General features: G+C 40.7%; 1 long non-coding RNA gene across 1 annotated transcript; it reads left to right on the top strand.

Annotated features, from left to right (window-relative positions):
* Positions 1–4678: 4678 nt before the first annotated feature.
* LOC311098110 lies at positions 4679–6116 on the top strand. The gene is made up of 2 exons (XR_014609365.1): positions 4679–4718; positions 4794–6116. It is a non-coding gene; the product is annotated as an uncharacterized lncRNA (long non-coding RNA).
* The last annotated feature ends 8484 nt before the right edge of the window (positions 6117–14600 follow it).

The raw sequence follows: 14600 nt of genomic DNA, 5'->3' as shown, positions 1-14600 counted from the left end.
AGGCTATGAACTTCTTAAGACTTCGAGGTACTACCCGCTCAAAGTCATTGTAGATAATCCCTTGTTCTAACAAAGGATGCTCGGCAGAGTACTTGAGCAACAGTATCCTTGGCATAGGAGTTAGCATGATTTTTTATCAGACCTCTTCAGAAAGATCTAAGCTTAGAGGTATGTAAACTGCATAAATAAAGCATGGAAAATGCCTGTTAAGATTTGCCATGTCTGACTTTTTTTTTTTTTTCTTTTTTTTTTACATGGACAAGTATTCAGAGGGAAAATCAGGACAAGGGCCACAAGTACCTTGTTTGTACTGCCAAGAAAAAAATTCTGTTGCTGAAATGCAGAAACATGTTGACCAAAGTGAAATGTAAGTGATGCATGTAAAACTTTCTAACTAAACAATAGAATGTTAAAAAATACTAAGTGTAATAGAGTTGTATTTAAGTAGATGAGTTCTACCTTGCTTTTGTCTACATTTATTGTCATTTTCTTTTTTAACAAATCAGGTTGGAGGGAGGGGCATGCCAAATCTCCCAAAGCAGCAGCAAGGTTTTCCCATAGGGACAACAGCGAGGAATTACCTAGAAGCAGCAGCGAGGATTTCCCTAGGAACAGCAGCGATGAATTACCTAGCAGCAGCAGACAGCAAACCTTCAGAAACAGCAGCATCCGACAGGAAATTGATCAAAGTAGAGAAGCGAGGGACAGTGACAATGAAGGTGATTTAGTTGATGTTTCCTGCATTCTGTTCAAAAATAAGGTTATTTTCTCTATATCAGAGCATAGCTAGAAAAAAACTCTCAAAATATGACAATGTCAAAAGTCTTGTGAATAGTGACTACCAGGTAATAATTTTATTTATTTATTGTTTTCCTTTCTTCTCAGAGTGGAAAGTTGAGCCAAACTTGTTCCAGGCAGCACTTAAATACAGAAGGGGACTTTTGGAAAGGGCTGAAAGTCTATCTGCTTAAAGTCTAACTGCAGGACTGAACCTATGCAGCAGTACGCAGGAAAGAGAAAGAGAAATGTTTACTTTCTATAAATGACAACCTGGCAACTCTCGTCCATTTTTCATAATACTCGGGTAAAATTAATAGTTTTCTTTAGATATAAACACATTGTATACAAGCAATTAGTATGGCAATATCATGTTTTATATTGTGGATACACTGCATGGATATTAATATTCTTTCCGTTACCTCAGGTGATGCAGCAATTGGAGATGGTGTGAAACGCTACTTTCTATCCCAGGTTATTTCACGTGTGCAGTTTGGGTTTGCCCTAGATTTTGGTAAGTAATTGAAATCTAAAACATTAAGTAATTAAAGGGATGGTTTAACCAAAATGCATATTCTTTCAGTACTCTCTGTCACTTTGATTTAAATGTATTACTGTTTTTATCATAACAAAAGAAAATTGATTGGTTTTGAGTCATTTCTAAAAGAATTTCTATTTTTTGGGTGCAATATCTATTTACATTTTTTTTCACTTTAAATGGAATTGCACATGACAAAACTTGTAAAAAATTGTTACCTTCGAACTTGTATTGAGCTTAAAAAAAGTTCTACTTTCTCACTTTTGAAAACTGTGGCAAAACTTTATTTTTCACCGGTCAAGAAGACCATTTGGTACCATCAATCTCCCGAACTCTGCTGGATAGTGACCTGTTCCACATTGTTGGATGAATGATTGACCATTCATGGTGGTCCCTTATTGACTGAACTTAGCCCTGCTATGTTTGGAATAAAAACTGGACAAATGAACGAGACAGTCATAATTGAACTGGAAGATTGCCCTGACACAGGTTAAACATGAAAAAAGGACTTGCATATTGATCTGTTTCTTAACCACACCTATCATATCACTTTTGAACAGAGGTGTAAAGTCCAAGTTCAGAAAGTAAAAGTCCTCCTCAGTATTTTGTTCCAATCACCTGGATTTGCTAATTAGCACTTTGCAATTAATTAGCAACTAATTAGCAATTTGAAGACATGAAATTAAAAACAGAATTGTTGTAGATTGCTTGTATTCCTCATTTATGTGGATTTTTGAACTTAACTTGTTAGTCTTTCACTTGCATTGTATGACCCTAAAAAAAACAGAAACATTCTTAAACTTTAGTTTGACTTGAGTTTCTTTTAGCAAAAAGAAAGTCATACATATCAGAAGACAGTGACTAAATTGTAAGAGAATTTAAATTTTTTGGTGAATTATCCCTTCTAAGTTCTACTTGCTGATTTCAAGAGTGTTCACAGTGTAATGCTATATAATTTTGTAGCATCAATTCCAGGGTGTAGTCTTATAGTACCAGTAGTGGCTAAGTGGCTACCAGTTGTCACAGTTTCCAGTCAATCACTACATTTCCCATCGTCCTCCCTGGCCCTCACCTGCATGCACTTTCCAATCACAGATCACCATCACCTGTCACCAATCATCACTGATCATCATCCAGCACTATTTAACACATCCCTCAGCAGTTCATCGGGGTCTGGTCTCATCTTTGATTAGTACTATGACAAGCGTTACAATCAACTCACTTGAGATACCACTGGTCCTGTTTATTTTCCTGGTCTTTGACTAGCGCAACAGACTGCTCACCCAAGTGACCGTCATTCCCGATTATTTACCTGAAGTTCTGATCTCCCCATCATCGCTGATCTTCATCACCCTGGTTCATCTCGTCCTCCTCATTCCTTCAACGCCATTCATTCATTCTGTTCAGCTAAGTCCTCATCATCGCATCTGCATTATCTCCCTGCATCGCTCACCCTCTGCACTATAAATAAACTTGTTGATATTCACCACAACCTTGTCTGCCTTCTTCTGATTGTGACACCAGTACTGCATCAATTTATTTTGTGACATTATACTAGATAATCCTGGAAAAAGTAATATGGCCAAACCCTGACAGTGATAAGAACTTCGGTCTGGAAACATGCTGCAGAATCACATCCTATTTTCGGCAATACATTGAACAAGGTAATTTATTCTCTCTTCGTACATGTTTAATATTGCATTTTTAAGATGTAATTTGCTGGGTTGGGTTTGTGTGGTTATTTCATTGTAAGACGACATGAAGATGTCTTATATGAAAATGTCATGTCAGTGTTAATGTCACACTTATTCAATTATCCTATAAACTAACAGTTCTTATGTTAAGAACAAACGGGTACACCACAAGATCTGAAAAATCTTGAGTTGTGGGTTGGCTGGACAAACCTACCACAGGAACTGTATGTGGAAGTGTCGTCTGATGTCAGAATGCCAACTGCCTCAACATGCAGGGAGACACTTGAAATCTCACTGCATTACAGCCATTATGAAGAATTCGCAGCTAATCTAAATGCAGCTGTGTCCAGCAACAGCTTTGGGTTTGGTTTAGTTTAAAATGAATATTACTTAAACCCTCAGGTTGTCTTTGGGGTCTGTTCGGAATTTTGTCATGGAATTTGTGTGACCTGTTACATTATCTGTCTAAACGCACAAAAAAAAAAAAGTTTATATCTTCAATAAAATGAATACACCACAAATGTAAAGTGGAACAAACATTCTCACACATCCACAGGTTTAACTGCAACATACAGCATTTTTATTGAATTTCACAAATTGAGAACACTCATATGAAGGTATGAGACCTAGCACACAAGCATACACACAGGTGTGGACTGAATTTTTATCAAATCAACCATGAATACAGATCTGAAGGGGTCATACATAGCACTGACACACACAATTCTGTAAATGAAGACATTGTACAAGCATATTTGGATGAGCAGTTCATCTATCCCAATAAACAAGTTACCTGTTGCAACGTTTCACAGTAAGCATCCACTGCTTCTGTAAAAAGAACATTTGGATTGTGTAAGGTATCCATCTCTGCAGCAGTCAGCTCTGTAGTTGTGCTTGTGGGACTGCAACTCCCTCCATTTCATTACTGCATGATGGTCCTTCCCAGTCTATTCCGAAGTCTTCATTCACCTTGCAAAAACACGGAAAAAGGCAAAAATTACATTTTTAAAGATGACAAACATTATTGCATCACAAAATGCCATGTCTACATGTACCCGGTCTGGATCATCAGCAGTTTGAAATGTTGTCCACAACTGTAGAGGGGATTGGCTACCCGTGGTCCTTAATTTGTGGTTATTCCAAGCCTCCTGGAAAAGATTAAGATGCCTTTGCGACTGAGGCAGGAAAATCCAGTGCAGTGTGTATATAGGTGCACCTCATGGATCCAGCAAACTCTCAGTCTCCATTCCATTGAACAGGCAGTAAACAGGTCTAAGATCTGTTCATAGACATCCCTCCATAACCTTTCAATCATACAGAGACAACATTACAACAATTTTCAATCTTCATTAAATCTATTTAACTTTTTCTCCCACCCACACAAAGCACCTTTGATTGTTGACACTTCTTCCAGTTATGTGTGAGTTGCGGGAGTTGAGGGTTCTCTCCCCTATGTGACACCATGAAGTGTGCCACTTAAATGTTCTCCAAGCCCTTGTCTGAGCGCACTCGAGAGGGGACTCCAAACTTCTGAACTGCTCCAATAAAACTGTCAACAACAGTTGATGCCCGTGTAATGAGATTAGGTGATTGACAGCCGGATTTGCCTATCAGCGATCAGTATCCGTAATATAAGGGCTGATTTGTTGTTGGCCGTGGTGCGTCATGTCCGACTTTCCCCTTTGTGCCCGTGTTTACGGTGGTTACAGGTAAGCGTGCCGTGCTGTAACGGGGGTAATTTTAAAACTGGTTGGTCTTTTAAAGCATTTTTTGTAAATTTATAGTGTCGTTTTGTCCGGGTGTCGGTGTGTTTTCGGCGCTGCTTTAGTGGATCTAGTGACCGGTTGCCTCTCAGGTATGTGTGTGTGCATGTGTATTTGTATAAACGCATATTGTACTACCGTTGTTGTGCTGTTGACACTGCCGCATGCTGTCTAGGTATGGTTTCCTGTACCCCATTGTTATCGGTGGGCTGATTAGTAGACCTGTGCCTGTACATTTTCTATTTGGGGTGATACCTTGACGGTAAGTGTTTTAAATGTAATTATAATTCGTGGAGGGCAACTATCATTATTAGTAACGTCTCTCTTTGTGTTCGTTATAGGGTTCTCCCTCTCGTTCACTCTCTTTTCATCCCGATCTATCTTATATTATATCGGATTTGCTGCGTTGCTGCTGTCTTCAGCTTTGCGCTGCGGACGTTTTGCTCACATTCCTGCAGTCCTGCGGTGTATAACGTTACTGTTGAGCAGACGCCACACCATCGTTGTTGAAAGGGGACTGTTCGTCTGGTTCCGATTGTGTGTAGTGGCTGCTTTCTGTTCGAGTATCAGCATGGAGAATACGACGATCTCATTTTATTGAGAGAAAATAATTGTTTTGTTTTGTTTCTTTTTCTTTTGATTTGGTTTCGTTTTTTTGTTTATACTTTTGTGGGAGAAAGTTAGATTTTTCTTTCGGTTATTGTGTTATAGAAATATTGTGCTGTCTATTTTTGTTATTTTTCCTTTATTAACGCAACTTGATTTGTTTCCTGTTTACATCGGACATCAAGTTGCTTTGTAACTCCTCGTGAGTTTATTTGATCCTTCCAACGTTTTTCTTTGTTTCATGTGATATTGATACCTTTTGTTTTGTTGGAGTTGCTTCATCTGTTATTATTATTTGTTTATATTGTATGTGGAGCTAATCGTGTTTAATTGTGATTTTTGTTATAGTTTATTTATTATTTTTGTTTGTCTGCAGGAGCTGGGGGTCCCACGGGTGAACGGATCTTCCTTCTTGTGGTGGTGGTTCTTCTTTATTGCGTGCTGTGTACCACTTCAAGTGTGTGGTAGTGTGATTTGAGTGCACTTTGGTGTGTGCGTGGAAGTGTGCTTTTGTAAAACCAGACTCCATTTTGTTTCTGCCGATGGGAGCCTCAGCCCTGCTGATTACTTTATTTTGTTTTCATATTTAAAATTGATTTTGTCATTGCCCAAATTCATTCCTTTTGTAATTTTGTTTTCCTCAATTTAAAGTGGGGTCTCATGCTGTTCTTTTGACATTTTAGTGTCTATTTTAAAAACATTCTTGTATTAATAAAAATTTGTACTTTTGATACTTCACCCACGTCTCCTGCTTACTTTTATGGGGGAACCGAACCTGTGTGCTTTTTGAGCATTGTTCCCTAGAGTTAATTTCTAGGGTGGTGTAGTCGGATTTCTTTACTGGTAAAAGGTTGGTTTCACAATTGTACCGCTCTCGTCACACCCGGTTATTTGTCGCAGCACTTGGGTAAACAATTAAGCGGCTAAAGCTGTCAATGCCTCCATGAATGACAAACCCCCACCTAAATAAATGATCAGAAACACAAAAGAAAACATTACATTTTATGATTCCCTCCCTTCCACCTCTATCCTCCCATGTCACCTAATGTCAATTTAAATTATTAGGTGGCCACCCAAATTAAGTTTCTTATCACTTGAGCAAATTCAGACATCCATTTTTAAAACATCCCCTTCCATGCTATTTTTCTTCCGATATTTGTGTTATTATATTATGTTTTACACTTACAAAACCAAACATTCCAAAAGTTTGTACTGGATAGCATGGTGGGGATCGGTTTACTGGTGCTATCTGCTGGATGACAGAGCAAAAGTATTCTTTAACATTTTTTTTTTTTTTTTAGCATAACCAACCTTTATGGAAGTAATTAGTTAACCCTGAATTTCTGACTATATTAAAATATTCTAACTGTACCAGTTAGGACTAAAATATTTGTTTCCTCTGCCTTGAGTGAGGGCCAACTTGTTTACTTAATGATTGTAGTTTCTTATGAATGTAGGTTTTCTTATGGAAAATATTAAGGCAAAGAAGGCCAGGTTATTTTTCCTACAGCCAGAGAGCATGAAAACAGAAAATATTTTAAAGAGGAAGACTGAAAGGTTTGTAAATCATAGATATCCAGGCTTTTAAGCCCCTCGTTCTACTTTATTTGCTTTCGATGTAAACACAAATTGTATTAAGGTAAGTTAAGACCATCCAAAATCATTTGTCACCCAGGAAAAACACTGCAATTTATCATAGTTGCACAATTAGTATGTTTGCCTAAGTTTAGACTCTAAATACCTTATTGTGGTTTCCGTCTATATGCCACATTGCATTTGGTCCTGAGACAGAGTATTGACAGCGATGACGTGTGCATGTTGATAACGCTCTCAGCTGAGTTCCCAGTGGATCGACTCTTCGCACTGACTTAAAAGCCCTTAAAGCTTAAAAGAAAAAAAAAAGGCAAAATATGTTTCTTTACATCGATATATCAATTAAAACTTAATTATTTTTTGGGGGTTTTGATTATGTAATTAACTAGCAAATTCAACACATTATGAAGTTTTATGTAACAAAGTTCGGGAGGAGCATGTTCAGGTAATCATCCAATCAGCACAAGAAGAAGCCAGTATAAATAAAGCCTTACCTCCTGTCTCATGACAAATTTCTCAGCATCTGCGACGCCACATCCTTCGTCACTTTCCGCACCAATACCGGTACAAACCCACTTTCCGAGTCTATTTTGCTAGCCGTATTTACACTCGCTTCAATAAATATATCTATAATATAGCATTTTTTTACAAACAATCGCAGGCTCCCCCGTTCGCACGCAGTGACGGCTCGCGAGGGGTCTATTCCCGTGCCCCAGCCCCGTCGAAGCGCCGGTCGAGCCCTCCCGACCGAGTCCAGCGGGCGCCCTCCGTTCAACCTGGCGAGGCTTACCCGTCCGATGCCGTGAGCATATAAGTTCCCGTCAGATGCTGCGAGAGCCCTCCTGGGTGAACGGTTAAACTCATTCACAAATTCACGCTCGCATAATTCTTGCGTCATTGAGCTGTCAGTTCAACTGCAGAAAGGGCTCATCCGTCCGATGCTGTGAGCATCCAAGTTCCCGTCGGACGTTGCGAGAGCCTTCCCAGTCGAATAGGCAAGCTCGTTCCTTGGTAAATACATACCCTTCACATTTTGGGGGGGATAAATTCTACGCTCGCTGTCCTGCGTTCATCTGGCCTTTTTGGGGGGAGTACTCTGGGGTCGGGCTGAATTCCGAGCTCGGAGCCCTCCCCCCGGACAGCAAGCCAAATACGCATTATAATATTACATCAGATTTCATTAACATGTGAACTCGTGAAATGAAGTTTTATGTAACAAAGTTCGGGAGGAGCATGTTCAGGTAATCATCCAATCAGCACAAGAAGAAGCCAGTATAAATAAAGCCTTCCCTTACCTCCTGTCTCATGACAAATTTCTCAGCATCCCGCCACCACCCCATCACCTCACCTCACATTCAGCTGGGTCTGCTCATAGATACCTATGATCTATACATTCATAGGGGGGAGTACTCTGGGGTCGGGCTGAATTCCGAGCTCGGAGCCCTCCCCCCAGACAGCAAGCCAAATACGCATTATAATATTACATCAGATTTCATTAACATGAGAATTCATGAACTGGTATTTAAGCATTTAACCAATAAAACATCTTGGTTCATACGTAACCGAGACGTTCCCTTTTAGTCGGGCATGTTCGACGTAGTCGACGTGTCGACTGATTGGGATCCCTACTAAGATGCCACTAGTGCTGCCACCTTCCAGTGCCTAGACAAGCCTCCTGATCTTCCCAATTTGGAATAGGACAGGGCTTATTCCCATTTCACACATACTCCGTTTGCAGTGCGTATGCGGTGCGTATTTTTTTCCGTACCCATGTTAACAGGTTAGAGCTTTCACACTGCACACGGTTGCAGTCCGTCGATCCGTTCCAGTTGCGGTGCGTATACAGAAGTACAGCGATCGTTTCCGCACCGAGTCTATTTTTGTTGTGAATTAAAGTGACAGCGCATGTTTCGTGGTCAAAATGAACACAGATTGACCTGAAAATGTAGTAATTTCACCATAAATGCGTTTAATTAAATAAAATGTAGTAATCTCACCATAAATGTATTTAATTAAATACTAGGCCTACTTTTTTTACTTTAACGCCTGGTTCACACCGGACGCCGAAGCGGCGCAGAACGGAGGCCGCTTCCTTTCGGCGCCCATGTTAACCTATGGTGTCGTTCACACCAGATGCGGAGCGCCGCGGCCGGCCCGCGCCGTGAAGCGCCAGTTTCGGCGTCTGGTCTATTTTTTGCACGAGCGATCCGCGTCAATTCCGGCAGGAAGTCACACCAAGAAACACGAGACAATCCGGTCAATTGTCAAAATATAAGCAATTTTCAAAAATTTAAATACCGCGAGTGACAAATGCGATCATATTTGTGTATCTAAACAGACTAGAAAGATGAAAACAAACAAAGAAAAAACACATCAAAATAGATTTAATACATTTGAAGAGAGGATGTATATTTCAACGGTATATCTACACTACTACTGTCTACCATATTCTCTCTCTGGCTGCGTGTGTGTCTCGACAACGGATTAATAAAAGAAGTGTACAAACTTCTTGGTTACAGAAACATGGTGTATTCATTTTATGAGGTTATTTACTTACCATGATGTAAAAAATAGCTCTGAATAAACAACAACTGAGCAGAAGCACTTGTCGACCGCTGCGGAGAATACGCGTCTGGTGTGAACAGGCAGGCGTCGGACCGCGCGTGATTTTCCGTTACGTGCCGCTTCCGCGTCACTTCGGCGTCCGGTGTGAACCAGGCGTCTGACTGGGGTAAAGCAAGGAAAACTACAATTTACCTCAACAAGGCAACACTTGTCTCATCCATGGAGGTGGAAAAACAAGTTCTTTGTGACATGCAATATTTATTGTATTAAAATTTAAATGCAAAAGAAAAGGCATGAGAGTTTTAAGTTTTAATTTAAAATTTGTGTGATTTTAATAAGTACATGGTTAAATATTTGACCACTTGCTTGAGCAACTTAAGTAGAAGTAATGCATGGAATAATAGGCCTACGTTGTTTAAATTGTGTTTAAACGTGCATACGTCCATTAAAGAGTGTATGTGTACAAAGAGAATCGCAATGCTGACAAAACTTTTTTTTTAATAAAAGTTGCTGCATAACTTTTGGATTTGAAATAAAAATAGTAAGTATGTGTTTGTGGTACAGCCGCGGATCAGTTAACGCAGTGCAAAGTGCAAACGCAGCATTTTTGAAAGCACTATAGCGCGTGCTGCTCCTGCACCGCATACAAACCGCAACGCGCACCGCATACGCACTGCAAACAGAGTATGTGTGAAACGGGCATTAGGCCAGGGAGTCACTGCTGTTCCACAGGACCACTGGGAAAGCGTACCTTTCGTTGGAAGGCAACGCTGCGGAAGCCACATCCTGCCCGAAGGAGGTAACATGTGGAGAAACACATACGGACTGAGCGACTTAGCGAGCAGTACAACATATGGCATATCACTGAGGTGGCTCCAGCCTATAACAGGGGGGAGATGCAACTGGTCAGTGGTGGCAGAGCAGCCTCTGCCAAGGGAAGGCACGGGCTCGCCGCAGGGAGTCAAAACCGTGGGAGAATACACATATGGGATCGCCGTAGGGATCACAACATATAGACCCCACCTAACACAAGTTACACAAGCATACACGTGACCGGACACTCCGCCATGTCCAACACCGATGTGGTGAGGAGGAACTCAACTGGAGCAAAAAGGCGCACTTATCCAGTCCAAAGGAGGGGAATGGCGCAGCAAGCCGACACTAAAAAACGGGCTAAGGTGAAGCTGGCTTCATGTAAAGGGAGCCCACGGAAGCCACCGGCTCGACACATAGGCTAATTTCTTAGCGAATGTGCTGGTGTCGCCCATCCCACAGCTCTTAATCTGTCAGTGAGGCACTTGTGTCAACGCCCAGAAAGGAGCTATACTCTGTTTTTGGAAGAGCTCACTACCCAGGTGGGTACGGTGCACCTTGGGAATTTCACCAAGATGATGGCAACACTAATCTTTTAGTGGGCCAACCTCTGCATGGAAATCGCCTTCCATTCTGCTGGTTTCCGAAACAGACGAGAGCTGGAGAGGTCTTTGCATTCTGTCCTGTGACTTTGCATTCTGTCCTGAATAACCGCAAGGCGGGAGGAACAGAGAAAGGTCAGGGTTGGGTCTGCCTCCTCCCAGGCAGCACTTGCAGGCTCACCACCTGGTCCCGTTTTAAGGGAGAGGTAAGAACCTTGGGCACATATCCAGGCCGGGGTCTCACATTAGTGAGAGTTAGCCGGCCCGAACCCAGGCACGATTCGTTGATCGAAAATGTGTGCAGGTCCCCTACATTCTTGATAAAGCAAGCAAGCAGGAGAACTGTTTCTTTAACCCTCTGGGGACCAAGCTGTTTTTGGGGTCCTTGAGATGTTCTGACATGCCTTGACATTTGTGCTTTTTTCAGTTATTTATAAACATGTTAATGGCAAAGGTGTAAATTCACTCTATATAGCACAAACAGGGCTACCATAATATGCGAGCAACGTGTATGTAGATGTTTGTATTTTTAAGAGAATAATGTTTATGCGTGGTTATTGAAAAAAATTAAAATGAAAGTTGCTGAATTAAGACCACAAAACACATATTAAATATGTGTCCACAAGACTTTTGACTAATGGATGTTGTCCCTTTGAGTTCTAGCTTCAAAATGATGTAAAAATAGTCTTGCTTTATCGTTCACAAAAAAAATACATTGATTTAAATGGTGTAAAACAGGTTTTGCTTGGAAAGCCAATATGCGAGGGGGAGGAGTAGTTTACACCTTAGATTATGAATGTCCCACCCACTCTGCATAATGAGCCATTCACTCAGGTGTGAAACTGACTGAGCCACAATGCAAGGACAAAAGATGTATTTAGAAGAAGACTTATATTGACCATTTAAGATTTCGCTTACATCTCTCTTGTAAATATGTTTTGCTATTTTATTAAAAATTTTACAATTACAACAATAATTACAATTTCAACAATATTTCAAGTGTACTCTTTCTTTGTAAAAAAAAAAAAAAAAAAAGATTATAGGCCTACATTTTATCATATGTATTCATTAGTTTGAATATAGCCAACATTGGAACATCTAACATCTTAGTCTATGAATTTATTTTTGACAAAAATAGTTTTTTTTTTGCAGTTTAATACGTTGCTTATACAAATACATTTTATTTCAACATATTCAAGTCGATTTTTACTCATCTCAGTAGGCTATAGCAAAGCAGTTTATTCTTTCACACACAGACGCGCGATTCATATTTAGGCTAAACAGTCTTTACAAATATGTCCCCTTCATTCATCTCACAGAAAGGCGAGTCATATTATAGAAATGCGATTCATCTTTTTGCGGTTTACATAGGCCTACACTAACGTTATTCCATAACGTTATTCCACACGTGAGAAAAGAAAACAGCCTACCTCACTCCTCAGCGGAATCTGCTCCTCATTTCAGGAGATATTGCTCCTCATCAGCACTGTTCTGAGGAATCTTTTCTCCATAAGGTAGGCTATAATGTCTCACTCGCGAGGAGTCGCGACGCGCTTTGTTTACAGCTGATGTGGGCGTTTCACAGCTCTGAAATAGTTCTCAGAATTTGCGTTTGAATAGCACGCGCTCTCCGGGGAGTGGTCACATTACTGTGAATTAGCTCGTAATGAGCTCGACAGGAGTCGCTCTCTTTTTATACAGATTACAGAAGCTGAGAATATTTGTTTTTTATATAAATGACTTCATTTAAAAGATGCAATCTCAAGCTTTATGCCCGTGGGTCTGTTTGCCTGTTTGACTGAATTTTCGCGGAGTTATAGATCATTTTCGAACGCGTTTCAAATGGGAGTTTACTGACAGAGAGAAGGCAGAAATCGCATCATGTTAATTTTTCTTTATTTGTCAAAAAGCAAAACACTTTATTTTTATTGTGAGTATACAGAAAAAAAATAGAAACTGAACAGGATCGATTGATGTATTACACGAAAATGAAAGATCAAAATTAACAGAGCATTTAGTGTTTATTTTCATTGCTAAAAAAAAAAAAAACGAGCAAAACGCGCGGGCGCATTTGTGGTCCCCAGAGGGTTAAAAACAGATTTTTAACTCAACTACCTGTAGTGCTCAGGGGAGGTCTCAGAGTGCAGTAGCACTGGAGTTTGGTCCCAAGAAGTTATAGAGGGGGCACAAGGAAGATTTCATCTCCTTGCACCACTCAGGAACCTGACGATCAAGTCGTACTTCCTATATCTCAACCGCATCCTGATGTGCTTTAAGGACAAGATCATTTTGAGGGTGGAGCGGAACAACCACGCTCCGACCCATCTTCTGATCGAACACTCTTGAGGGTCCTCTTGTGAGAAGAACGCCAACAACGAACAGGTTCTACTTCAGATCCTAAGCAAGCCTCAACTTTAGAGGGAGCTCTCGCAGAAGTAATAGTATCTATGTTATTTCAGAGGTAGATAGCTGAACCACCACAACGGAACCTGGATTTCTCCGGTTCGGTGCGGGTGCCAACATTGCCCCATCCCTGAGAAGTCTCAGAGGAATGAGTCAGGAAGGCTGTCTAGGGAACGAGATCCTAGTTGGGCCATTACGGGGCAACTAAAAGTACCTGCTCCTTCTTACCTGACTTAACACAGTGATGTGCAAGAGGGCTCACTGAGGAATTAACGCATTTTGCGTAGGCCCTGGCGTCAGCTATGTTTAAGGGAGTAAACAACTAGCCAGGGGACAAGATCAGAGCGGCAACAGCTGTAACCTGAGCGGCCCCGAAGATATCCCGGACAGCTGGTTTTTAAATCAACATTAATTTCAAATACTTAAGTCTTGACAGAAAGTAGCACGTTTTGTCCCCCTTTTTTCTCTTGCTTGGCTTTTTCCTCCTCTTGTTAATTTTCTTCTTTTTCTTTCTTTCCAATGATGATACTTAAGAAGAAGAATTCCATGTCTCTTGCTATTCTGTATTATGTATTAAGAAAATACAGTACATCCAGAAATGTTACTCATAATTTACTCATCTTTTACCCTCATACAAGAGATGCGCGGATGGGCTATTATTTCATCCGCAACCGCATCACAAAACTCATCTTCCGTCCGCCATCCATCCGCACCAACGTTTTTAACCAATTTTCAAAACCGCACCTGCCCACCATCCGCTGATTGGGCGATGCAAGGCGCTGCTGATGACAGCCGCGAGACTTTCATTTGATTGGTTCAACCGCCCGCCACCCACCCGAATTTAATTAAAATATTATTTTTCGTCACGTCATCCGCCCGATCCGCGGTTTATCTGCGGAGTCCGCGGCTGTAACCGCCAACCGCGCATCTCTACCTCATACCATCCGAGATGTATACATTTTTCTTTCTTTAGATGAACAGAAACAAAGGTTTTTAGAAAAATAAATAATCTCTGGGAATACATATAATGCAAGCTCATGGGTTCCTAAAGGTTGAAGCATCAAACAGCACACACTGCAATAACTACAGCAATCCATGCAACCCCAATGGATGAATCAATGTCTTCTGAAGTGAAACAATAAGTGCTTGTAATAAAAATACCAATGTTTTAAACTTTTTAAACTGTAGACTATTGCACGACTGTCACCAGCACGTGCATGAGAGAGTTGAGTTCAATCTTGACGTA

The sequence above is a fragment of the Abramis brama genome, assembly GCF_963993115.1.
Source record: "Abramis brama genome assembly, chromosome: 15".
NCBI lineage: Eukaryota > Metazoa > Chordata > Actinopteri > Cypriniformes > Leuciscidae > Abramis > Abramis brama.
This window is presented reverse-complemented; position numbering and strand designations above follow the sequence as displayed.